General features: G+C 34.2%; 1 pseudogene; it reads left to right on the top strand.

Moving 5' to 3' along the window:
• Positions 1-3,585: 3,585 nt before the first annotated feature.
• LOC140522683 (coatomer subunit epsilon-like) lies at positions 3,586-8,956 on the top strand (annotated as a pseudogene).
• The last annotated feature ends 7,333 nt before the right edge of the window (positions 8,957-16,289 follow it).

Genomic DNA, 16,289 nt, shown 5'->3' with positions numbered 1-16,289 from the left:
TTTATGAGAGGCAGTGTGGATAGAAAGTTGGCCTTGACCAGGAATGTGTAAACTTAAGTCCTGCCTCTGACACATACTGGTTGTATGGGCAAGTCACTTCTCAGTACTCTAGGAAGTTCCCTAAGACTATATGTTGCAGAGACAGTATTAACCCACATTGCCAGAGAAAGTTAGTCACCAGCAGTTCCAGTTCCTGTCCTTTTGGCTTGTCATAATAGCCTAGTAGAAATATTTTCTTGCACCCTGATTAGCTAAGTTAGCTAACTCTCAACTTTGTGTCATTTACAAATTTGGCAAGTGTATCATCTTTGCCCTCTATTCAAGTCACTAAAAATAAAAGTAAAATATTACAAGGCTAAGAATGGTTTTACAGGGTACATCTAGAAAATTCCTTTCCTGAACAATGACCTGTTAATAACTATTCTTTGGGTCTGGTCATTCAACCACTTCTGAATTCATCTAACTATACCATTAACTAGCCGTATCTTTCCATCTTCACCACAAGATTAGCATGAGAGGATTCATCATATGTGCTGCTTGTCTAGATAAACTTATGTAGTATTTCACTCAACTAACAGTTTAGTACATTCCTTAAAACAGGTAAATAAAACCACCTTAATGGTATATTTGGCATGACCTATTCTTGATGAAGTCATAAGCTTAGTGATCATTTGCTCTTTTCTAGATTGTGATAGAATTTTACCAGGAATTGGGTTAGTTCACCAGTCTATACCTTGCATATTTTCTTTCCCTCCCTCCTTTTCTTTCCTTCCAGAAAATAGGGACAAGCCTGCTCTTTGTTATCTTTCAGAAATAACTAAAGATGCCCCAGTAGTCACATCCTCTAGCTCTTTCAGTAACCTGAACTCTAGGTTATCTAGACCTGGTGACTTGAACTCAAGAAGAGTATCTGGGTGCTCCCACTGTCTCCTTATTTTGGATTTTAACTTTATATTAATTTTTTTGAGATCCTTTCTGGTATAAGGATTATTTTGGCCAAGAAAACAAAACAAGAATTAAATCTGCCCTCTCTTTATCATCTCCATAGATTCCTTATCATGATCCCTTACTGTGGTCCTATTCCTTTGGTCCTTCCATTGTTCTCATCAGAGTAAATAAGAAACGCAAAACTTTTTTTTTGTCCTGAACATTCAACAATTTCAGCTTATTCTGAACTTTAGGATTCTTGACACTCTTCTTATAAGAATGTTAGCATCTTTTGTCTGCTTTTGGTTCCACCTTCTATGCATGTCTTTTTCAAAAATTAATTTGTTGATGTTTAGCCACATCATTCTCTTTAAACCAGTCCCCTTTTTCTAAACTGGAATTGGTTATATCTTTAAGATTTAATACTTGGGATCTGACTTCTTTAGAATTTTAGACCATGAGATCCCACCTAATTTTTCTGTCCTTTGGAGATTTTATGCCTTAATTTCCCCTGTTGTTATCACAAATTCTAAAGTAGAGTGGTCATTTCTCCATAAGATTCCTACTTCAGCAACTTTCAGCTCCCTTTATTGCCCAGAATCAGATCCATTCTAAGAGTTCTCATAACTGTTCAACCTTTGGAAGGATGAAATTATCAAGTTCCTTGTTATTAAGCCTTTTTTGAGCTAGCCATGCTTCAGAATATAAATAGGGAGCAAAAAACTAGCAGGTGGATACTTCCATGTCAATAACATGGAAAAAGTCATAAAGACTGTACAGTAATTGATGGTTGCCCTTTAAGTGGATACGGAAAATAATATAAACAGACTGCTCCACCCAATCTGCATAGTACACATTTGCCAAGATGTAGAATACTACAGCATGGAAACCCTACACATGGCATGAGAATCTTAACTGGAAGACCAACTGAAAATTATCACTGAATTCTACAGGACTTCACATTGTCCAAGAATTCATTGAACATAACCAAGAAGTTGGAAACTAAATTTAAAAAGACAGCAGGGTTTTATGAAAAGCTGAAAGTCCGGCACTAAATAAATTGAATTTCTACAGAGTTGCTTTTTCTAACATCTATTTTGGCTCTGTGATCTGAACCAGTTTCTGAAGCTGGGTTATTAATGACATCTGTGGGTAGTCTTGTCCTGAACCTGAGTTTAGCAGGTCCAGATAGATCATCTTTAACCAAGTCCGTGAATGTCTCCATTATAATAGTAAAAAGTGATGCTTAACACAGCTGAGTTGGACACTGAATAACAAGACACCTAGGTGGCAAATTTGTAAAATACCTGAAGTCAAGGATTCAGGAAAAGGGGAAAGAAGAAATACTTTAAGAATCCACTGAAGCAGAGCCTCCTGAAGTGTGGCATAACTGTGGATAGATGACCATACTATATAACTACAGTTCACAGACCCAAACTGATAATCTACAAAGTTTGAATTTGGTTTTTCTGAGCAGAACTTTGGATTATTCTGTGTTCAAGGGGACTGTGGCAAGAACAGTAACAAGTTAATCAGAAGTTTTAGCTGGATACAGATTCACAGTATGGACAGTATAGGGAAGGACTTTATAATTCTCATATAAGTCTTATCACCTACATAGCTATACCCTCATCTTCAAAAATTAAGTACTATTATAGTTGAGCCCAGTTAATTTCCATTTTGTTGAGACTTCTCACTTAATTGGATTTGTCCTACTGGCTCAGCATTTGCCCCAGATAAAACAAAACTTATTAAATGGGAGAAGAGCCACATGGAGAGACGCTTTTTCTAAAGGTGTTGCTGATCTAAACTAATGTCTTAGGGCATTAGTTTGTCAAATATCACATGATGTAATAGTATTGTTAAAAGGCTGGAGGACTCCCTTTCAGCACCAAAGTATAATTCTGGAGTAACTGTCAATTTATCCCTTTAAAAGCACTATATAGTTAAATATTCAATAAGGTTCTGTTTGTAGTTGACATGAAATTCTTTGAAGGGTTTTGGTTTGTGTTTTGCTCCAGTTCTACCAGGAAGAAGGAAAAGAAAATCTTCAGTTTGCTAGCTGTTTGAAATTGTGTTTTGCCTCTAGTCTGGCAGAAAGTTAGAATCCAGAAAATAAATATGCAAAACATCTAGATATGTAGTGCACTTATATATTTTGATAAATGAATTAAGGGAACCTACTAGATGAATACATACAGAGAGAGACAAATTTGGGATAGGTATTGAAGTTAGTACCTTATATTACATAAGATAATTCCTACTGGAGAGAGAAACCCTTTAAATGTGAAAAATGTGGCAAGCATCTGAGCCCTTGGACTGCTGCTAACCCTATACAGTCCTATACAGTAAGTTTGCTCCTCTTTTTACTAGAAAACGATTTCATCCAAAGACAATAGCAATCAATGATAAGCCACCGTTAGAAAACTCAAAGCAGATGCTGGAGAAAAGACTGCTTGTAGACCATATATAATGCAGTCCTTTCTTCCTTTGGTATGATAGATTTACATTGAACAAGGCTTTGTAGGAAAAGGTTAGGTTGTAGCAAGTAATGCTACAAAGGTAAAACAGATACACAACTGAAATTTGAGACAACTGATCTGAACATTTACTTGATTTGACATCACAAAATACAGGTTGTCTTCAAAAAGTGGCTTAATGAATTTAGAAACCTTGCAGGGGGCACTCAAACTTAAGAATGAAACCGTAAGGAAATAATGAATCATGGAACTTTTAAAACTTCAGATATTGAGTGTCATCTCTATGTTATTTGTAACCAAAATGTCAGTATTTGTTTTGTTCTTGCATTCCTTATCTATTCTGTAAACCCCATGGGGTCAGGGTATGTGTGGTGTTTCTTGTTTAAAAATTTCTGTAAGGATAACATTCCCTTTTTCACCCTACCTAGTTCCCCCAGATTTTAACAGCAGAGATTTGGAGCAGTGAAGAAGAAATCAGTGCAGTTGTAGACGATAAGAAGTGACACTGTGGAGGTTCTTGATGTTGAGTCTTTTTTCAGTTGTGTCTGATTCTTCATGGGGTTTTCTTAGCAAAGATACTGGAGTGGTTTACCATATCCTTCACACCATTTTACAGATGAGAAACTGAGGCCAACAGGGTTAAGTGACTTGCCTAGGGTCACACAGCTCATAAGTGTCTGAGGCCAGATTTGAATTCACAAATTCCTGATTCTAGACCCAGCACTCTATCAGCTGTGCCACCTAGCTGCCCCTCCATGGAGATAAAGGAATTAAATAAACAAGAGCTTCATAGTATTTGATTTCAATCAAGTTAGGGAAACAGATAAGCTCTATAGAATAACCAGATTTGACTGGTAGTTAAATAGAAGTGGTTTTTCTCTGCCTCAGAGGAGGAAATGCATCCTTTGATGGTGGGGGAAAGTGAGAAAATAAAGATCAGGAAATATTACAAAACTGAAAGTAGGGAGCATGCTGAAAAAATCAGTGGGTCCACCTATCCTGCCCTTATTCCCTGACATACTAGTCACTTCATATTTTTGCTTAGAGATTTTGAACAGATGTAGACATGGTCCTCGTGGCTGCCATCAGACTTTCAGAGAAGGCTTCAAAAGTCACCTTGCAAGGTTTCCTTATGGACAATACCCCTGGCATATTGAGAATGAACAGGAAAAGATATCGTTAAGGTGGTTAGATGTGTAAGATTTATCTTCATTATTTTGATGTTCCACAATTTTTGTTTTAAGCAGAATAGGTTTGTGAAAGGGCTGGGAAGACATTTCCTACTTCAGAAAACTTAAGATCAACTTTGTAAAATAGTCATTTTCATTCTTGTGTGTTTTAGTTTGGCATAATCTTAATTCTTCCCAAGTAATAAAGGTAGAAAATATCTCTACTAAACATTTAAAAGCTGTAATTTGATAATTTTCTGACATCTGAAAATGTTTCATTTATCAGTTAAATTAAGATATAACTTTTTAGTTTAAATTTACCAATTTATTAGCTCAAAGCAAGTTTTAAAATAATTTAAAGCAAGTCTGTGTAATCTGCAGGTTTTTTCTTCAGCGACAAATAACCCAACATGCACTATTCAATTCATTGCATGACTTTAGGCAAATTGTTTAATTTGGGTTTCTTCATCTGCAAAATGAAGGGACTGAAATAGATGATCTTAAACTTCTCCATTTGTTCTCAAGTGAGGAGAGGGAAATAGGAGAGAACCAACATCTGACCTCTGTCGCAGCCTTCTACAAAATCTTCATGGGTTTTTTTTTGAGACTTTTTCCCCGGTAATGATTACAACTAATCACTGATAACATTCATTGGTTTCTGGACAGAACATTTTTTCCTTTCCTTACTCACTGTTAGACTTCCTTAGAGGAGTAAAGCTGAAGACACATTCAGAGGGCAAGGATTTTATGAATGATTGAAAAGATGGTATTTTCACCCTTGTATGAACTCTCAAGTCTGAGCTTCAATCACCTTTGGATCCAAAAGAGTGCATCCAGGCAGCTGGTACAGCTCCAACTCACTAATGACATCTTTCACTAGAGTGGAGATGAATCTGGGGAGCCAAACAGCCCTGCACCCTGGACTTAGGGGGGAAATAGAGATGAAACTCAAGGGCAGTTGGGAGGAGTGAATGTAAGCATTTTAAACTTTAAACATTTAACTTGTCTTCCACCCTAGTTAAATATAAGCAGCCAAATGTTTTTAAAATGTCAGCCTTTATCCTGGCAAAAGCCAAAACATTTGGCTTAGAGAATCTTCTGCAGTTAAAGGTGTTCCTCTTTCAAAACAAAAAAAATATAGGATAAGGGAGAGGGAAAAGGGGATGCGTGAATTAAAATTCTTGCTTTTCTTAGATTATATGTGTGAGGGTTGGGGTGGGAGTATACAGTTAAGATTCAGTAATTATTTTAAAATAAGTTTTTTTTAGGCATATACACACTTTCAGCTTAGTCAACAATGGGAAACCTAATATATTGATTTTATGTGGTTAATTCAGGCTTTATCTTAATTTGTACACTTAGATAAAACTTTTCCTGCTTTTTCAATCCCCAGTTTTGCAGTTTAGACTAAATTAATCCAAAGTTAGAAAGACTTTAATCTACAGAAGAAGTTACAGTAGTGTCTGAAGAATACAGGTGCTTAATATGTACTTAATAAATATTTAATTAGTTCACCAATGTGAGTTTCTTTAAATCTGCATGTTTGGGTACTAATATTTTAGTACTTCTCCATGAAGTAAATGGTAATGAGATTATGATTTGTAATTAATTATCTATGTTGGGGAGGAAAGGTTCTGATTTTTTTAAATTAAATACGGTGGTAAGGTTGTGGATGGAGGTTATGAGGACTGTATTTTTTTTCTTTTTATGTTACATGGGTCATGGTCAATCAAATGTAATAAATATTCCACCTGTAGATGACAACACTTTGGACAGTTTGCTTTCTGACTCCATGGTCTTTCAGAAAAATGCTTTCCTAGGAAGATGACAATGAAGTGTGTAGAAAATAAACTAGACAACACTTTACTTGTATGAGAATCATACAAATATAAAATTATTATTAAAAGTAATTCATTTTACCCCCTAGAATAGTTTTCTTTAACCTTCCCATCCTGGGAATCCTCTAAATTTGAGCCAATAGTTACATTCTTACTATGTTGTAACCTATTTATGAAACTTTTCTGTTTTTTGCTATATTGTTCCAAATAACTTGAAACTTTCTCAGACATAGTTGAGCTTTCACCTAACTTAAAGAACTAAAGGAATAGTTTGTTTTAAAGAAAAAAAAGTTTTCCCTGTCTTTCACCCTATTCAATATAAATTCATTGTTGTAATGAATTTTGTAATCACTTGGCTCAAGTCACTTCTTAGGACTACAATATTATCATCCTTAAGGAAACTCTTGTCTCCCAGGAATGTAGAGAATAAAATTAAAGCATATTTGGGGGGCGGGGAGTGCAGTGTTAAAATGAGATCATATTTTAAAGGTGCTTTGCAAGCCTTAAAGCACTGTATAAATGGCTAGCTATTATAGTGTGTATTTGAGTGCATTATGGGGGGAGGGATAGTAATAGCTGTGTTACTGAGTTATTTGCCATCAGTAACTATGTGCAGAATGATAAGTAGATGTTCATTATATTTGTTATATAGAAATAGAGACAATTCTAAGTTGCCTAACAAGTGCTGATCTCTATGGGATGCACATGGAACTTCCTCAAAAATTATAATCCTAGGTGGGACTAAAAATTTGTATAGGTACATGTGCAGAATAACTTTGTTACTCTGACCTCTATTTCTTCTCACTACCATGCTGTTTGTCCTCAGCTTCAATCTAACCACAAATCCTACTCCCGCATAGGACAGTTTTCTACAACTGGAATGTGACGTTTCAGAGCTGGTTTGAGTTGGTCTTGTGGAAATCGTAACACACACCTTGTTAACAATGGATAGCCAGGCATTAAGTAGCATTTGTGTGGCACTTTACATATATTATCTCATTTAATTTGTACGATAATCTTGTAATGGCTATTATTAGCCCTACTTTATAGATAAGGAAAGAGGTTGTGATTTGACCAGTCACACATCTCGTGTCTGAGGCAGCATTTGAATTCAGGTCTTTTTCTTGCCCAACTCCTAGCTCCCTCAGGCCAGATAAAATCTCCAACTAGACTTAAGTTCATCAAGGGATTTGTGTTTTGGTTCCCCACTGTCTTTCCCCTTGACTTTCTGCTTTGCCTGCTACACCAAACTTAGGTTGTCCCCGTCTTAGTTTCACTATTTCTGCTCCTGAGCTGCAAAGTGGTACTGGAATGAGATGCAAAACCTAGAAGACTCACTAGTTTCATGCTGTCCATCAAGTCATACCTTTGTCACAATAACAGGCTAAATGAAGCTAGTTACCAACTCCCTAAAAGTGGCTGTTCCACACTAAGCCATGACTTTAACTCTCCTAGTAAGGACCTCACCTAATTCCTGAAATCAATACGCTGAACTAAGACCTCAATAAATCTTTTTCTTTACATCTATCCTCTTATGCCCTGGGGCCTAGATAGAATCTCCCCTGATGCCTGAGGAAATTCACTTCCCACTTTTATTATCTCCCTCACCTAACATTATTTATTTCCATTACAAATAGTGCTGGCTCTTGGTTTTAGATACTGTTTATCACTTAAAAGAAAGCTCTGTTTATTCCTTCTAGTGTTTTTTTTTAAGAGGGAATGAGTATTGTATTTTGTCAAAAGCTTTTTAAAAATATAATGAAATTACTTTTGTATTAATATGGTCAATTATGTTATTTTGCATAGAAAAAGTATGTTGTTACACTGACTGAGATTAAAGCCACCCTCTAGAGATCCTGGACATACACATATTTGCAAAGTATCTTTACAGTGAAAGCCAAAGAGATGCAGTTGTTGCAGATGGTGACCAAAGATTATGTTGACATGACCAATACCCAATATGACCTTGTTGAAGGGAGCTTCTATTTCCATGACAAAAACCCTCTTGCTCTGTGCACACCGTACAGAGGGGAAAACTTGGGGTGTGTAGCTATGATTGTGCAAATACTTCTGAAGCTGGATAAAGGGGACCTACCCTGCAAGGAGCTGAAAAAGATGTAAAGATGCAACTCTGATGCAGAAGGCCACTGCCTAAGTCAGTCTGACCATGGATGGTGAAAAGCTTGAAAATGCCTATTACATTTTCCAAGAGATGACTGATAGTGTTCTTCTACCTTACTTCTGCTCAAAGGTCAAGTTGCGTGCTACCTGGCCCAGGGAAATGGGAGGATGCAAAGGGAGTTCTGTAAGAGGCACTTGCCTTGGACAACAGCCACCCAGATACCCTAATCAATTATATCATATTGTCAAAGCACCCGGGGAAATCCCCAAGTCAATCTATCCACGCTGAGACCTATTTATCAAAGAATACCAGAATATGATAGATATGATATGATAGATATCTTCTCAGCAGTTCATGGTACATTTACAAAGATTTACCACATGTTGATACATAAAAGTTTTATAGTTAAAAGAAATCTTAGAAGTATCCTTTTCAGATCATAGTGCAATAAAAATTTTATTTAATAAGGGACCAAGGAAACATTAAAAACCAATTGAACATTAAACAACCTCACCTTAAAGAAGGAGTGAGTTAAAGAACAAATCAGAGAAACAATTTCATTAAGGAGAATGACAATATTGAGACAACATATTAAAACTTATGGAATACAAGAAAAACAGTGAGTAGAGGAAAATTTGCATTTCTAAATGCTTACATAGGGAAAGAGCAGACTAATGAATTGGGTATAAATTTAAAAAACTAGGAAAAACATTTAAAATCCCCAATTAAATATTAAATTGGAAATCCTAAATATTAAAAGTGAAAGACAATTAAGAGTTAAAAAAACACATTGAATTAATAGGAGTTGGTTTTTATGGGAAAAAACAAAATAGATAATAAAAAATAAATATTTAAATAGATTTTTGAAAGAGAAGAAAACCAAATCACTAGTATTAAAAATGAAAAAGGTGAATATATCACAACAAAGATAAAATTAATGCAATTATTTTGCCCAACTATATGCCAATAAATTTACCAATTTAAGTGAAATGAAAGAATATCTACAAAAATATAAACTGTCTACATTAGCAGAAGAAGAAATGGAATATCTAAATAGATGTATTTTAGAAAAAGAAATTTCACAGGCCATAGATGAGCTTCTTAAGAGAAAAACACAAGGATCAGATGGTTTTAATGTGACTTCTATCAAATCAACTAATTCAAATATTACATTATATGGAATAATAGATAAAGAAGGGATTCTATCAATCTCCTTTTATAAAATGAATACAATGTTGATACTAAACCAGGAAGAATAAAAACAGAAAATTACAGATCAATTTCATTAATGAATATGGGTACAAAAATCCTAAATAAAATACTAGCTAAAAGCTTCCAACAATATATTTCAAAAGTTATACATTATGATCAAATGGGATTTGTACCAGAAATGTAGGGATGGTTTACCAAGGAAAACTATTAACATAATTGATTACATCAATAATAAAAGTTTTTTAAATCATATGATTATACAAATAGATGCAGAAAAAGCTTTTGATAAAATTCAACACTCATTTCTATTAAAAACACTTGAAAGTTGGTATAAATGGATTTTTCCTTAAATATATACAAAGCATTTATCTAAAACCATGGGCAAGCATTATTTCTAATAGGGATAAACTAGATCAGGTGTGGCAAAAAAGATGCCCATTGTCACCAATATTATTCAATATTGTATTGGAAATTCTAGCAATAACAAGAGAAGAAAAAGAAATTGAAGGAATCAAAATAGGGAATGAGGTGATAAAATTATCTCTTTTTGCAAACTATATATGATGACATTCTTGGAAGATCCCAAAGACTCAACTAAAAAGTTAGTTAAAACAATAATTTAGCAAAGTAGCAGGATATAAAATAAATCTACATAAACCATCAGCATTCCTATGTATCACAAACAAAACTATCATAAGAGATATTTTAAAATATCCCATTTAAAAAAATCTAGACAGATTAAAATACCTGGAAATACACCTGGCAAAGCAAACCCAGGAACTATAAAAACAAAATTATTTTTAAAAAAAAAACTTTTTATACAAATAAAGTCAGATTTAAATAACTGGAAAGATATTAATTGTTCATGAGTAGCCAGAGCTAATGTAATAAAAGTGGGAATTTTACCCAAATTATATGTTCAATGCCATCCCAATTAAATAACCAAAAAATTATTTTACTGAACTAGGAAAAATAAATTCATTTGGAAAAACAAAAAGTCAATATCAGTGAAAATACTGAAAAAAAAAGCGTAAAGAAAGGAGGTTTGGAAGTGCCAGATCTTAAACTGTATTATATGGCAGTAGTTATCAAAGCTATCTGTTACTAGCTAAGAAATAGTAAGATCAATAGAATAGAGTAGACAGAAAGTTTACCACAGCAAATATACATAACTTTGTATGTGACAAGTTAAAGACTTAAGAATTCATGATTTGGTAAACATTGTTGGGAAAATTGGAAAACAGTATGGCAGAAATTAGACATGGACCAATATCTCATATTATTTACCAAGATAAGGTCAAAATGGATACATAACCTAGATATGAAGAGAGACTTTAAAAAAAGATTGGAACATTATCAGATTTATGGATAGGTGAACAATTTCTAAATAAACACAAGACAGAGAGCAAAATTAGGTGTAAAGTGAATAATTTTGATTACGTTAAATTTAAAAGGGTCTGTATTAATAAAACAAATATAGCCAAGATTAGAATGAAAGCAGAAAACTGGAGGTGGGGGGTGGGAATTTATCGACAGTTTATCAAATAAAAATCTCATATCTAAAATATACAAAGAACTTTATCAAATCTATAAAAATACAAGTCAACTCCCAATTGATAAATAGTCAAAGGATATGAACAGGCAGTTTTCCAATGAAGAAATCTAAACAATTTGTAGTTATATAAAAATGCTCTAAATCATTATTGATTAGAAAAATACTGATTAAAACAACCTTGAGATATCATTTTACACCTACCAGATTGGGTAAAATGATAGAAGGGGAAAGTGACATGTTTAATGGGATGTGCAAAAACTGAGATATTAACTCATTGTTGGAGGAATCGTAAAATGATCCAACCATTTTGAAGAGCAATCTGGAATTATGCCCAAAGAGTTATTAAAAAACATATATCCTTTGACATAGCAATACTGCTACTTGGTCTTTTTCCAAAGGTGATTAGGAAAAAAGGAAAAGAACCTATATGTTCTAAAATATTTATAGCAGCTCTCTTGTGGTGGCAAAAAACTAGAAGTTGCAGGAATGTCCATCAATTGGGGAATGACTTGAACAAGTTGTGGTATATGATTGTGATGGAATACTGTTGTGCTATACGAAATGATGAGCTTAATGATTTTAGAAAAACATGGAAATACTTGCATGAAATAATGAAGAGCAAAATGAGCAGAACATTGTATACAGTAACAGCAATATTGCTTTTAAAAACTACTTTAAGCAAATAAGTTATTTTGTCTTATAAATACCCAAATTTACTATAAGGGACATATGAAGAAAGATGCTATCTGTATTCAGAGAAAGAATTGATAAATAGAGGTGAGGACAGAATAATTTTACATGCACACCCATATAGATACCTATCTGTGTCTAAAGGTAGCCATTGGGGGAAAGGGAAGGAAGAAAAAAAAGAAATTTATATGATAATTTTGTTGTATATTTGAAAGGAATAGCAATTGTGCATAGTTGATTTGCAATTTGTTGTAAAATCATCTTTTTTATTGTACTGTGTTATTAAAATGCTTGTTTTATTCCATAAATTTAAAAAAAAAAAGAATGCTAGAGCAAAGAAACTGATTTTGACTGGCTGTCTCTCTAGAGCAGTGGTATCAAACTCAAATAGAAATGGGGGTCACTAATTTGTTCATAAAGCTCCCTGTGGCCTGCATATTGGCTTCATTTTGAAAATGTAGCGTTATCTATGTTTTATTATATTTTTATTTTTTTTCTAAATATTTTCCAGGAACATTTTAATCACATTCGCAGTTTGACATCTCTGCTAAGGAGTATACTCTAAGTATATGATAACTGTCTTAGGGAGTTTGCAAAAGACCGCCAAGATCTCTTTCCCCCAAATAGACAAAAACAGTCTTGGTTGACCACTTTTCCCAAAGCTAAGTATTTATATTTCCATACAGGATCATGTGGCAGAAAATTTACTTTCTGAGAGAGTTGCCCTTTAGTACAGGTTCTCCTTCAATGCCATTAGGAGGCAAATTTCCCTTAGTTTATTCTGATGACTGGACAGAAGGGAAAAAAGAAAGGGAATAGCCATTTATATAGTGTCTATGTGCCAGGCACATAGTTATAAATATCTCATTTGACCCTCACCACAACCCTGCAAGATAGATGATATTATCTCCATTTTACAATTGAGAAAACTGAGGCAAAAAAGAAGATTAGATAATTATACAAGTGTCTAAAGTCAGATTTGAACTCAGATCTTTTTGACTCCAGGCCCAGTACCCTATCCACTGTGCCACCTATATTTGGCTAGAACCCAGGAGCCAAAACAGGCTACCTTTTCCATTAAAGTTTCTTCTCATCCTAAAAAGAAACTACTTGGGAATCTATAGGCAATATATGAATTACAATTACAAAATACTCTTTATACAAATATGTGTAGATAATTGGATAAATATTTGCACATGGATAGGCCAAGCCAATATAATAAAAATTATGATGCTACCTAAATCAATTATTCAGTACCACACCAATCAAATGACCAAAGGATTACTTTAAAGAGTTGGAAAAAAAATAATACCAAATTTCACTTGGAGGAACAAAAGATGAACACTATAAAGGGGATCAATGAAAAAAATGAGAAGGAAGGAGGCCTAGAACTACTAGAGCTCAAACTATCCTACAAAGCTGTCATCATCAAAACAATTTGCTTACTAGAGTTACTAGAGAGGTTGATCAGTGGAATAGACTAGGGACATAGTACACAGAAGGAAATGAGCAGTTACCTAGTTAGTTACCTAGTATTTGATAAATCCAAAGATCCCAACTATTGGAACAGGAACTCACTATTCAACAAAAAGTGTTGGGAAACCTGGAAGAAGTCTGGCAGAAACTAGATACAGAACATCTCACACAATATACCAATATAAGCTCCAAATAAGTATATTATTTTTATAAGAAGGGTAGCATCATAAATAAAGTAGATCATGGAAAAAATTACCTATTAGATCTATGGATAGGGGAAGAGTTCAAGAGTTCATTATCGGAACAAGAAAATTGAGAGGTTCACGGGTGGGATGTGGTGGGGTGTAAATTGGCAATTTTGATTATGTAAAATTAAAAAAAGTTTTTGTACAAACAAAATCAATCAAATCAAAAAAATAAAAAAAGAGTAGATGAGAATCAAGAAATTGGAAGGGAGAAGCTTTTTGGCAAGTTTCTCTCATAAAGGTCTCACTTATAAGATATATATGAAATTAGTCAAATTTATAAGAATAAGAGCCATTCCCCAACTGATAAATGGTTAAAGAATTTTTCAGAGGAAGAAATCTAAGCTTTCAACGGCCACATAAAAATGATCTAAATCACTAATAATTAGACAAATACTAGTTAAAACAATAGCAAGGTACCACCTCACACCCATCATATTGACTATGCTGACAAAAAGGGAAATTGACAGATGTAGGAGATGCTAAGGAAAAACAGATACTTTAATGTTCTGTTGGAGCTGTAAACTGGTCCAACCATTCTGGAAAGTAATTCAGAACTATGCTCAAAAAGTTATTTAATTGTGCACATCCAGCAAGATTGCTACTAGAGTTATATAAGAACAAAGGAAAAGGACCCATGTGTGCAAAAATATTTATAGCACCTCTTTTTGTGGTAGCAAAGAATTGGAAAATGAGAGGTTGTCTATCAATTAAGGAACTAATTATGATTATATAAATATAATGGAATACTATTGTACTGTAAGAAATAATGAAGGGGACAATTTCAGAAAAACATGGGATGTCTTGCATGAAATTATGTAAAGTGAAGTAAGTAAATCAGGAGAATAATTTATTCAATAATAACAATATTGTAAAGCTAATCAACACTGAAAAACTTAGTAACTCTGATGATCAATATGATGATCAACCAAAGGACTCGTGATAAAAAATGCTATCCATCTTCTGATAGTGGACCTGTCCAGAACTAATGGACTCAGGGAAAGAACTAATGCTTATTTTCTTCCCTTTATTTTTTGTTTGTTGTTTTTCATACTAGGAGGTGTTGGACATGGTTAATATGGAAATTTGTTTTGCATGACTATACATATTTGTAACAGTTTTATTTTTCTTTCCTTCTCAATGGGTAGGGGAAGAACAGGAAGGAGGAAGAGAATTCAAACTCAAAATAAAATTGAATTTAAGAAAAAAAAATAAGAACCTCAAGGGCAGAGACTATTTTTGCTTTTTCTTTGTATTCTTTAGTACAATAGCTGGCACATATTAAGTGCTTAATAAATGCTTGAAGATTGGTTGGAGGAGGGGAAATAAAGATAAATGGGTGGTCTTCTGAGGTCTTTTCTAGCTCTAGATTTAAGTCTGGGTAACCAAGAGGATGGTCTGGAAGAGAGAGTGAAGCAGAGCTGCGAAAAGTTAACTTTTCCCAATTTTGCCTCACTTAAGGCCAATTCACCTGCTAGTCAAGGCATCACCCATCATCATATTTTGGTGTCATTGACCCTCTTCAAAAAGGAAGGATTAACAATAAATACTCTCAAATAGTAACAGGAAAGTTCAGAAAAAGAATGTTTAGAGGGGGAAATAATGAATTTTTGTTTTGGAGAAGTTAAATTTAAGATGTCCATCTAATTCAAATGTCCGATAAGCAGTTGGAGATGCAAGTCTAGAGAGAGGTAAGGGTTGGGTAAATAAATCTGAAAATCATTTGTATAGAAATGATAGATGAAACCATGGGAGCTGCTGAGATCACCAAGTAAAACAGTATAAATTAGTGGTGTTAAAGTAAACTACAAATGAATCTCTCCTGGCTGCATATTGACTTAGAAAGCCACAAATTAATGTTATACTATGTTGTATTGTATTTTTATTTATTTTGTTAAGTATTTTGGAATTACATTTGAATCCAATTCAGAGTTAATTTTGCAAACAGCTTGTGGGCTCCTGGCCACAAGTCTGAAGCCTCTAGAGAAAGTAAAAAGGGCCTATGAAAGAGCCCTGTGGGAAATTCACAGTTAGCAGGCATTCCCTGGACTTAGATCCAGTAAAGGAAACTGAAAAGAAGTGGTCAGATAAGTAGTAAGGGAACCAGGAAAGAGTAGAGTCACAAAAACCCAGAGAGAAGAAAGTATCACAGAGGGGAGGGTGATGCAGAGAAGTCAGAGAGAATGAAAATTTAGAAAAGGCTCTTAGATTTTGCAATTAAGAGAAAAGTAGTAACTTTGAAGAGAGTAGTTTCAGTTGAAGAACTGTGGCAGAGACTATAAGATATCAAAGAGAGTCATTGGTTCTGTAAGTTATCTTGGAGTGGAAGACCCAGGTTGAGGGAAGTACCAAGAACAGGTCAGGTATTCCCCCAATTTCTCCTCTTTATGCCTGTCAAACTTTCTTTCATAATATAACCTGCTATTTCATTATCCAAATATGTCTACTAAACAGAATTTTGTCTTAACAATAAAAAGGCCAGGGCTAACTAAAGATCAACATAAAGGTAAGGCTACACAAAGAATCTAGGTGTTAGGTGTTGTCCTAACTTGGTGCTCAGATCCATTGTCATTGG

Source organism: Notamacropus eugenii, chromosome 2 (genome assembly GCF_028372415.1).
Source record: "Notamacropus eugenii isolate mMacEug1 chromosome 2, mMacEug1.pri_v2, whole genome shotgun sequence".
Lineage (NCBI taxonomy): Eukaryota > Metazoa > Chordata > Mammalia > Diprotodontia > Macropodidae > Notamacropus > Notamacropus eugenii.
The sequence above is the reverse complement of the archived record's forward strand: the minus strand, read 5'-3'. Positions and strand labels throughout refer to the sequence as shown.